Raw genomic sequence first — 10881 nt, 5'->3', positions numbered from 1 at the left:
TTTTTAGTTAGAGTATATAAAGTATTGATTATTTACATAGAATAATATTGTGACTTATTAATTTAGTTTTCATTTCTCACAAGTTTTTCGATTTACACCTCAGGTGCTGTAAATATTGTCTACAGATGAGAGGTGGCTGCTTTTCTTCATTGCGTAGCGGCATTTTCATTAGTTTGCCGTGGAAGTCGAAACCATGGTACTATCACGTACCGGTGTGTAATATCTTTTTCCAGAGAAATTAAATTTTAATTCCCATTCGATAATTGCGACCACACCACCTTCATCCGAAATTAGCTCTCCTGAATATCAAAATGGTTGTTTACGCAAGATACATGCTAGCGATTATCTCGTTCTTCCTTCCAAAATGAAATTACCTGAACGATATCGTGTGAATGTGAGGTCACCAAAATTGGTTTCAGCAATATTGGTTTCATCATGATTTACCTTGTTTGATGAGGAAAAATTATTGCATTCATCTCCTGAACATCAAAGTGATCGCCTTACCTCTAGATAATTTGAAGCCTTTGGACGATATCCTGTGGAGTGAGAAAATGTATAAACTGTTAACACCAGCTGCTGTGGACATAGAGCTGGTAGCCGTCATCTCTTCCTTATCTCATTTTGAAAATGCTGAATCTTCTTAAAGAAGAAAAGGGCTTCTCCCTCTCCCTGGAAAAATATTCGCCTCTCTTACGTGAATCACACACTATGCCCTTATTGATCTATCAGAGTAGCTGTTCGGTATCCTGACACGAGAAAATGATGTGGGAGAAACTACCACGAGTGGGACCTTGGTGATCAAAACATATTGCGTAATATATTCATGTACTACTTCGACCTCGCTGAACTATTTGTAAGGGCGTGAGTGACAGATTGTCAAGTGGTCAGCAGTGCCGAGAGCCACATGATAAGACCGTTATAAAAGCCGACCACAGCCGACTGTGTTCATCCGCCGTCCAGAACCATGCAGGCAGCCGTCGTCCTGTGCCTGCTGGTGGCGTTCTGCAGCGCTGCCCCCTCCACGAGGTCCCACTTGCCCAGACCGCGCCTCGATGGCCGCATCGTGGGCGGCGAGGCCGTAGACATCTCGCAGTACCCCTGGCAGCTGTTGCTGCAGTGGCTGGGCTCCTCCATAATCAGCTCCACGTGGGTGCTGACGGCGGCGCACTGCCTTGAAGACAGCATACTCTACGTCCTGTCCATCAGGGCCGGAACATCCACTCAAGGAAGTGGCGGAACTGTGTACGATATTGCTGAAGCATATTACCACAGATCTTACGACACCGACACCATGGACTACGACATCGGTGTCATCCAGATTGACGGATCATTCTCCTCCGACAGCAACGTTCAGGTACAACTCGTACTCAGAAAAAACTTACTTCTGTATATATCAAATTGGTTTTTAACTTTGAACTGTATGCTAGCAGCATTTGTTTTGTTTTTTCTCGTAGATTATTCCACATGCTTTAAATTCTATATGAATTACAGATTTCGATAGGCAACAAACGAGCACTTCGCCGTTACCAATGTTATTTAACATTCCTGAAAAGCACACCCTCCCGTCACAATTATCTTCTTGAAAAGGGTATTTACCGCTAGTAAAATTTTCATCCCGTGTCATATGGTGACATTTATGTGAGATGATCCAGGAAACTATAGTGGTAGTGAAAAAAATATCTTTACTCTTGATAGTTTTATTACAAGACATGTTGTCCCTAATGTACCGAAACATTAACACCTAGGAATTGAATCAAAAGTTTTCACATCTTCTCACTTCCACAAAAGCTGTAATTCTTTTCCAGATGTTTTGCTGTTTTTTCGGAAGAAGTTGTAAGGCAGCGAGATTCTGCCTCCATACATGCAATCTTATAACAGTTCGCTTCCATTTTGTTTTTCGATGAGAGATCATAATTTTCGATGCATAAACTGTCTTCAGTTAATTCTGGGAACCACCACGTACTAAGAAGTTCTGTTATGTTGAATGCCAGAGAATTAATTTAAGTTGGACGCAGACATCAGGGAGCAGTTACCGTTACATGTTCCTGTGAAAGAGGTGATTAGCAGAGAGGACTTTAGGAAAGACGCCGTGTGCTCGACCGAATGGTATGCTTTACTTCTCTAAAGAGGCAGCGACTTTTAAAGTGCTGATGGCGCCCTAGCGGTGGTGGGGCGGGTGAGCGAATGTCAGCTGTAGTCTGGCGCAAAATTTGGTTGAAAACAGGCTTGTGCGTGAAGCTAGGGATGGAGAGCGATAGCATCTTACAATAGAAGTATGCATCATTTTAGTACGAATGAATGTGCTGGGTTAACGAATAGTGGACGTGAATTGACCCTTTACAGATATTCTCGTGGGAGGCCTCAAGCTACGATCCCGCCAAAAAGCAGTACAATGAATTTGGTTGGCAGAGTCCTTAGTCGTTGGAGGAGTTTTAGACGGTCTAGAATCGTTTTCTATACGGAGTATGAAATGCAGGCAATTGTCTGGCAGCTCCATGACCTGTTTAGTGTGAGGTACTTGTAATGGGTGCAGGGATTCGTTGCTGGGAGCACACACTCAGACGCCGTGAACCTTGCTGTAAATCATCGAATGGCATGAAAAGGGACTCTCCTGAGGGTGTCAAAAGAGGAAACATTGTGCGGGAGGCGACTTAGAGATTTTGCTGACGGTAGCACTAATGAAATGTCCGACTGCTATAGTTTGCGAAGTTCCTGTTTCACCACTAGGAGTATGCAGAGTAACGATTCTTTGCTTCTCTGTGGAGTCTGAGGCATACTGAAGTACTTCAGCATGAACGAATACTTGAGTTTCTTTTCCTCGCTTACGAGCAAACAAGATTCTTGACTTCTGAAGCGTGTAATACTGAAGTACTCTTAGCTGTAGGAGTTTGCAGACGGTAGAATACGTCCTGTGTGTAGACGGAATTTATAGATACGCAAAGCACATCCTCTGCACAGCGACCAACGGCACCGAACAGATGTTGCAGTACAACTATCACAGCGAAGTAATCTGTGATATATCCGCCACTGCTCGTCAGACAGAGAAGCAGTTACACTAAATGTATTAAGTTCCATTTGGTTGTTCTCTGAGCTCTTGACTGTCAGTGCCCGTCAGGGTGGAGGTCCTCTGTTTCATGGGGCTAATCAGTATCACCCAAATATCTGTGCCCGTGTAACAAACTGGTTCGCTATTTTAAGGGAAGTCACAGATGTTCTGCCTATCTCATAGCTAGGTGAAGGGTAGGATTTAATATTTTGTATTGACTCTATAATTTTGCATTTTGCTTTTGTTTGAAAGTAAATAATTTTACTGTCTTTAGCTATATTCATTTAATGGGATAATATTCAACATTATCGATCTCCTAGGCTTGATGCCTCCTTTGAGAATACAACATTAGGCAACCTACCATACACACGCCGTATGAACATCAAGTAACTCCCGAAGATGACGACGTTATTAGAGACGCAACACAACCACGGATCGGAGGAGCATTTCCGCTGTATCTTTATGAAAGCCACCACCGCAGTATATGTCGGAAGGGATATAGAGAAACCACAGGGAACCAAATTTTGATCGCCTCACGGGGATTTAGTCTGCCTTTCTCTTGAATGTGAGCCCAACGTGCTGACTACTGTGCCAGAACTCTCGGTTCATGTGAATGTATAAGCGATCAAACCATTACAAAACCCACGATAATCTTCAAGCAATTTACCATGTGCTATAGTATAAATGAGATCATCTAATGATAAATCTACATGATTACCAGCGACCCACATGGTTTTTAAGAGTAATGTAGCATAAATATTCTGCCGGATAAAAATAAATTGCTTCACGTTTTAGATGATTCCAATTAAGTCAAAATTTATTTTTGCAATTGTTCATATGGAGTACATGAAGTGATTACATTTACAGATCAATGGCACAAGCGGTACTTAGGTAACTAGCATTGAAGCATGCATTAACAGCCATAATAGTACGTGGTGCAGCGCCCATGGGTAGCAATGCAGGTGCTGACTCTGGCATCCAGTCGAATGCCCAGATGGCGAGTACTCTCCTGTGATAAGTTATGACGTGCCTGTTCGACCTGTTCACGTAGTTCTATAAGAGCAGAAAGTCGCACGAGTCAACTCTCGTCCCATCATATCCCATACGTGCTGACCGGAGAAGCTGCTCCACTTCTTGCAGACCATGATGACTTTCACGGGCAGCCTCACGACGTGCATTATTCCGTTGGAACAACGTATCATCTACCTGTGAGACCTTAACTTTTCTCGGCGAATCGAATGTTCAAATAACTTACGGGTTTGCTGCCGGGTGACGTCGTCGAACACCGCCGATATCTCGACAGGAGCTCACCCTCTCATTCTCAAGGCACAAATGCCTTGTGCCTTGAGAATGGCAGGGTGTGCTCCTGTCGAAATATCGGCGGTGTTCGACGACGTCACCCGGCAGCAAACCCGTAAGTTGTTTTATCATCTACCTGTTTGCAAGAACGGAAAAATAATTCGTCTAAAACCGTTCTGCACGCATCGACCGCTGCTTAGCGACCCCTGAAGAAACACCAAAAGTGTACGATGACTGTAGCTTATCGCATCCCAGACCATAAGGACTGGGAAGGAGCCAGTGTGTCTTGAAGGATTGCACTCTATGGGACATCACTCACCAGGTCTTCGCCGTACGCGCAAACGACCATCACTTGCGTGCAGGCAGAATCTGCTTTCATAGTGGAAGATCACGGCGCAAAGATCATGGCGCACCATTTCTTGTCCCAGGTGGTGCTCTGAAGGGACCAGTTACGCCGGGCACGTCGACGATGTGGCGTGAATGGAAGACGGGCTAAAGGTGAACTTGCCCACAGTCGCACAGCTAATAACTGGTTGACAACATTTCGAGTTGACACATTTGGGCTCACATGCCCTCTTATGTGTGCTCTGGAAGTTGTGTTACGTGGTACTACTGTTCTTACCATGTGACGATTCGGGTGGGTGTCAGTGCAGCGAGGAATCCCAGTATCTCGTCTACGGTCGTGAGGGTGTTCAAGTGATCACCGATACCTACATCGTTGCACAACTGACGCAGCAAGTTCGACTTGTAGGGCAGTACCCACAAAAGACCTTCCGCCACTCGTAAGGCCACAGTTTGACCCCTTTCAGACTCGCTCAGTTGGCTGTAGGTAGCGCTAGTATGTCTCCATGGCATCGTTGCCAGCTTGCTTCACACCTCTGCGCCACGCTGAGCCTTTTGACTGTGAGCAATTCCTATTAAAGGGTAGACAGAAATGGCGTGCTGGTAGCTACACTACTTCGCTATGTGTTGACGGAAGATGTTGAAACCATTATCAGTGCATCTACTATCTTTTGGGTGGAACATGCCGTCATCGCATTAAAATCGACGTTGTCTTTCCTGGTGTACTATTTTTTCCGGCAGTGTACTTATAACAATAGTAGACACTATATCAACATTCACTCAGCAAGAATATGTTCCAGGATCCACTTAATATGTTAAATTAAGACAGAAAAACCCCACCTACTGGACGGAAACCGGAATGTCGGAGGTCCACTATCGACTTGGGAGTCAGGAACGGCTTGCCAGATTGATGGAATCGTGCAGAACCTAAGTATCCGTAGAATGGAGTATGGAGATAGTGCTGCAGAGTTGCCTATCTACGCAGAAATAAATCAGGTGAAGTCATGGAATTGATTATGTACGTGAGGATGATTAGAGTTTAACGTCCAGTCGACTACCGTTAGAGATGGAATTCACGCTTGAATTAGTAAAAGACTGAGATGGAAATAGGATGCTCCCCTCCGAAGAATGTGTCACAGCGTTAACTTGAAACGATAATAGAGAAATCGCGGAGATTTTAAGTCTGAAAGGGCGGACGCGGATCTTAACTGCCGCACTTCTGAATGCGAGTCGAGTTTACTACACAAAACCCCACATCACTTGGCCGCAGAATGGGGATAAAAGTTGATTGCCTTCCTACTATCTACAGTTCAACATCCATAGATATACGCAAGTAAAGACAAATCTTCTTGATATATAGTCATTCATTATATGTGTTTTAAGAGAAATCTAGTGGAAAATTTTATTTTGGTTACACATTAAAAACTATCAGAGTGGCGCAAAAGTGAACAATAAACACTGGTACACTAGTTATGTTATTTTCTAGTCTCTAAGTAAAATGACTTATTGCGAAATTAGAAAGAAGTTTCTGAACTCTTGTTTAAGCATACCAAAACCTGTACAAGTAATCCCACCCATCATGAATGTGCTTGCTATTGTCGGTGGATCCATTTCGCACTGTCATACCAGAAGCGGTTTGCAATCGTCATGTTACCCAATAGTTCAACCACCGTATCTGGGTAACGTTAATCAAAAATTAGCTTCACTAATCATTAACACGTTGTAAGAAAGATTTATTTATTTTATATTTTCACTAATCATTAACACGTTGTAAAAAAGTTATCTTCATTAAACGTTAGAACCTTACCTTACTGAAGAGTTATCAGGAGTTAAAGTTAATCGTTAACTTGTCATAGTAAACTTTATGTTGTGGGTGTAGTGAAATGAGGAAGTGAATGAAACGCATTACCATTGCTTGAATAAGGTAAGACATCGAAGATAAATAAAGTACATATTAATCGTTTAGTTTTGTAAATATTTAGTTATCAATATTAAATCACGGAAGAAGCAAAATACAGGTGAATCAGATAGTATCTGACATAGGGTGCAAACTTCCCTTCATTCACATGAACATGTTAAGGTTTTCACTAAAGAGCGAGGCTTGTGTAGGAGACTGAACATCTTTCCAACAGAAAATCCTATTCCATGATTTACTTTCCACGGCCCATCCAGTAACAGAAAGTAATACTTAACGCGAACAGTAAACAAACAACAGTAAGCAGTCAAAGCTAGTTATTCTCTCTCTGGTTCGATTTTTTAAACAAATCACGCGCACCCCGGCGTAACCCCACACCTGCACGACTCGAACTTGTCAGACAACGATTTCCGCGATCGTCGGGGCGTCATTTCTCATAACTAGTTCGCAAGCAATTAACGTTTAATGGACTGAGAAGGGTCAACAGAACTTACTTAGAGTCCGCTAAAGTGCGTTCTTCAGTCCGTTACTCGAGAAATTAACTCGGTTAGTTAACGATTAACGTATTAACGGTCTTGTGCCCAACTGTGCCAACCAGTGAGGTTGCTGCACGAGAAGCCGGGGGCAATCGGTGACGGACGTTCACTTGAAGGTAGACTGAAGAGCGCTGCAGGGTTGAGAGGGCGCTGCACCTTGGGCATTAGTTTTTTATGGTGAGCTTCGCCACTGGGTAGCTGTTCCTCGATGTATTGACAGCCTTCCCCTTTCCCCTCTTCACTCTTAGATGTGTAGCATTTTCCAGGCTGTTTCTCAATATATCCACCGCCACCTTTCTGCGTTGCTCTAACACTTCTCTAACATACCTTTCTTACAGGCAAAATATTCCCATTGCTATGCACAACATTGTAATACATAAGACAATGTATTCGGTTTCGCTTGTACTAGAACATATATTATTTATTCAGATAAATTGTTGGGACTGCCTGCGGAGTATTCTGCATTTATAATTTAGTATGTTTGTATTATAATCTTGCCATTAAATGGAAATTTTAAAATACGTAGGAGCGGGCTGAGCAGTCAGTCTGCGCTACTACAATGCGCTAAACTGCTATTCCCTCCCATACATTGACACAGATCCTTCGTTGGTGGAGTAACTGGAACGTAATCAGTTCTCATCCTTTACGACAATTGACTAAGTGTATCAATAAAAAGCCTAAAAATTTGATATAATTTCCACTTAAATTACCGTCTTACTAAGCTTAAGACAGAATATGAAGCAAGAGTTGGTCACCAGAAACATGAGGAAATGCATTAGTAAAATTCTGCATGCATTATTAATGACTGCCCAGCCCATTCATGACGACGTTAGAACCTTCTACTAATCATCATGAACATCCTTACTCCAATCATTAGCCTTCTTTTTGCGGCACCAATCGTTTCCTCGGTCATCCTTGAGTTCTCCCAACAGGCTTAGATCTTCTTGTCAGAGAGGTTATCTTTCTCTATGCGTTCTTCCACGATGTTTATTCAAGTTTCTCCTACCTTCTTGAATTTAATTGTACTGTGCTTATCCCAGTTCCTCCCTAATTTCCGAATGGCGAAATATGTCACCTCTTGTGCATCTATTTACTGCTCTTATAAATATCATATCTGTTGCTCTTATGCGGCTTCCTCGGCGTTCACGTATAAATCACGATTTACTTCTGTGAAAAAGCATTGGATCTGCCATTTCATATGACACTTCAATCATGTTTCTTCCTTTTATTTTTAACACATTTATTTATTGTTCCACATACACTTCAAACTTTGCTAATTTCATCTCTATAATTCCCGTATGTTGCGTTCCAACGGAAATAGTGACGATGTTTGAGTTGCTCTACTGGTCTAATTTCGGTCACAAATTTGGCTGTGCCGGCTGATTTCCTTTAAAAGTCATTGATTTTCTGTTCTTCTATGAAATCATCAAATCAAAATGATGAAACGTCAAGGATGAGCAGTTAATAAAATTACATGTCACTTTTACATCTGACGTTTGGACAAGTTCTGTGTAGTATGAACTAGTCAAGTTGCAAAGTTGGGTTCTGTATTATGTTCAGGTGACCAAACATCCATACATATTGTCCACTACAGACTGAAATAGGTTACTGCTCAATAAGTAAAAGATACGTGCAGGTTTGATAGATAAATTAAATTCCTTAACGGACGATTTCAGCCTAAAGTTTTGTTAGTCGTGTTAACATTGAGAAATAAATGTTATGTTGTCGAATCACTATCCTCTGCTGCTTTGAATGGCGCAGTATGTTGAGTGTGTACGGTACTTTGCAGGCGGTGACCCTCGGCACGACGGAGGCATCTGCAGGCACAGCGGTGACCATCACGGGCTGGGGCGACCTGTCCTCCGGAGGCTGCCCCCCACACAGCTGCAGGCGGTCACCACGTCCATAGTGGCCCGTGCCTCCTGGAACATAGCCTACGGCGGTGGGATCACTCAGCGCATGATCTGCGCTGGAGAAGACGAGGGCGGCAAGGACTCGTGCCAGGGCGACAGCGGCGGTCCCCTGGTGGAGGGATCCACCCAGTACGGCATCGTCTCCTGGGGCAGAGGATGCGCTCGGCCCGGCTACCCTGGCGTCTACGCCAACGTGGCCAATATGCGGACCTGGGTAACCGAAGTGACTGGTGTCTAGTAACTGATCGAGCAGTTTATGAATATATCGTTCTTATCTGTAACATAAAATTACGAAAATAAAACTTTTATTTCATTACCATATGTACCAATTTCATCAACTCCTTAACCGAAATGGTACGTCCTCAATAACACACAGACATCGATTAATTTTCCTGTGTTGTCGAATCCCTTCCCTGTCAACAGTAAAGAATACTGACGTACTCGATAGGATGTAGGGGATGATGAGTTTCTGAAAGTCTGGTGCTATATCACTAGTCTCGTACATTCTACACGGAAACATAAACAGTAGTTTTGTGGCCTCTGACCACAATCGCTTTAAAAATTTAGATGGAGTGTTAACTATCCCCTCTGCATTATTTGATATTAATTCGTCTCAGACTCTTTAAAATTTTCAGTCTAAAACTCAGTTCCCTGACAACTCGTTTCTTCATCTATCACGTCATCAGACGAACCCTGACCCTCACAGAGGCCTTCACGGTTGTCTTTCCACTCCCTCCTTTTCATTTGACATTAGAATTCCTATTGCACACTTAAGGTTCCCATCCTTGATTTTAATTTCACAAAAAGTTGTTTTGACTTTTCTGTATGCGGACCCACTCCTTCCGACAGGCGATTTTTTAACATTTTTCATGCAACCATTTTGCCTTGGCTTCCACGCGCTACATACTTGTTTCATTCCTGAGTTACTTACGTTTCTGTATTTCTCAATGTACCTGAACAATATTTTCTTTCGTCAATGAACTGAAATATTTCTGTTAACCATGGTTTCCTCGCGGCTACCTTCCTTGTACCTACGTTTTTCTTTCCATGTTCTGTCATTGCCCTGTCTCTTGCTGAGCTATTCATTATCACAGAATTTATAGCCCCAGAGAACTTCAAGCGTATCTCTACATTCCTAAGTACTTCCGTATCCCACATCTTTGCGCATTGATTATTCCTGACTAGCCTTTTAAACTTCTGCCTACCCATCATCCTTACGAAATCCTGACACGAGTCTAGTCTGCACCTTGGTGCGCCTTACAGGCAAGTATCTCCACCTGATCATGATGCAATCTAACAGGAATCATTACCTACCTCACGGCCTTCCCCATGTATAGCTCCTCCTTTTGTGGTTCTTGCACTGAGTGTTCGCTATTACTAGCTGCAGTTTACTGCAGATCTCAGTTATTCTTTTTCCTCTCTCATTCCTATTACCAAGCCCATATTCTCCTGCAGCTTTTTCTTCTACTCCGTCCCCTGCAACCGCTTTCCATTCCCCCATGACCAATAGACTTCAGTCTCCGTTTAAATACTTAATTACACGGTCATTACGCAGTTATACCTATCTTGATTGAGCCGTAGAATTTCGCTTTTCATGTTCTCCACTTTTCCCGCACCGTTCACTTTTCCGACATTCCACAACCCTACTACTAGAACGTTACCTTTTGTTGGTTACTGAATAATTTTCTCATCATCACCTCCTTATGGTTCTGCCCTCTCGTAGATCTGAAGGAGGACTAGTCGGGAATCTTGTGCCAACGGAGAGATCATCAAGACACTTTTTCCGTTACAGCGCGCATAACCTGTGGATACACAATATGTCTCTCTGAT

General features: G+C 43.0%; 1 pseudogene; it reads left to right on the top strand.

The window, feature by feature from the left end:
* The first annotated feature begins 964 nt into the window (after positions 1–964).
* On the top strand, positions 965–9289 carry LOC124606294 (annotated as a pseudogene).
* Positions 9290–10881: the final 1592 nt, after the last annotated feature.

This window comes from Schistocerca americana, chromosome 3, assembly GCF_021461395.2.
Source record: "Schistocerca americana isolate TAMUIC-IGC-003095 chromosome 3, iqSchAmer2.1, whole genome shotgun sequence".
Classification (NCBI taxonomy): domain Eukaryota; kingdom Metazoa; phylum Arthropoda; class Insecta; order Orthoptera; family Acrididae; genus Schistocerca; species Schistocerca americana.
Note: the sequence above shows the minus strand (reverse complement) of the source record. Positions and strands in the feature narration are given on the sequence as shown.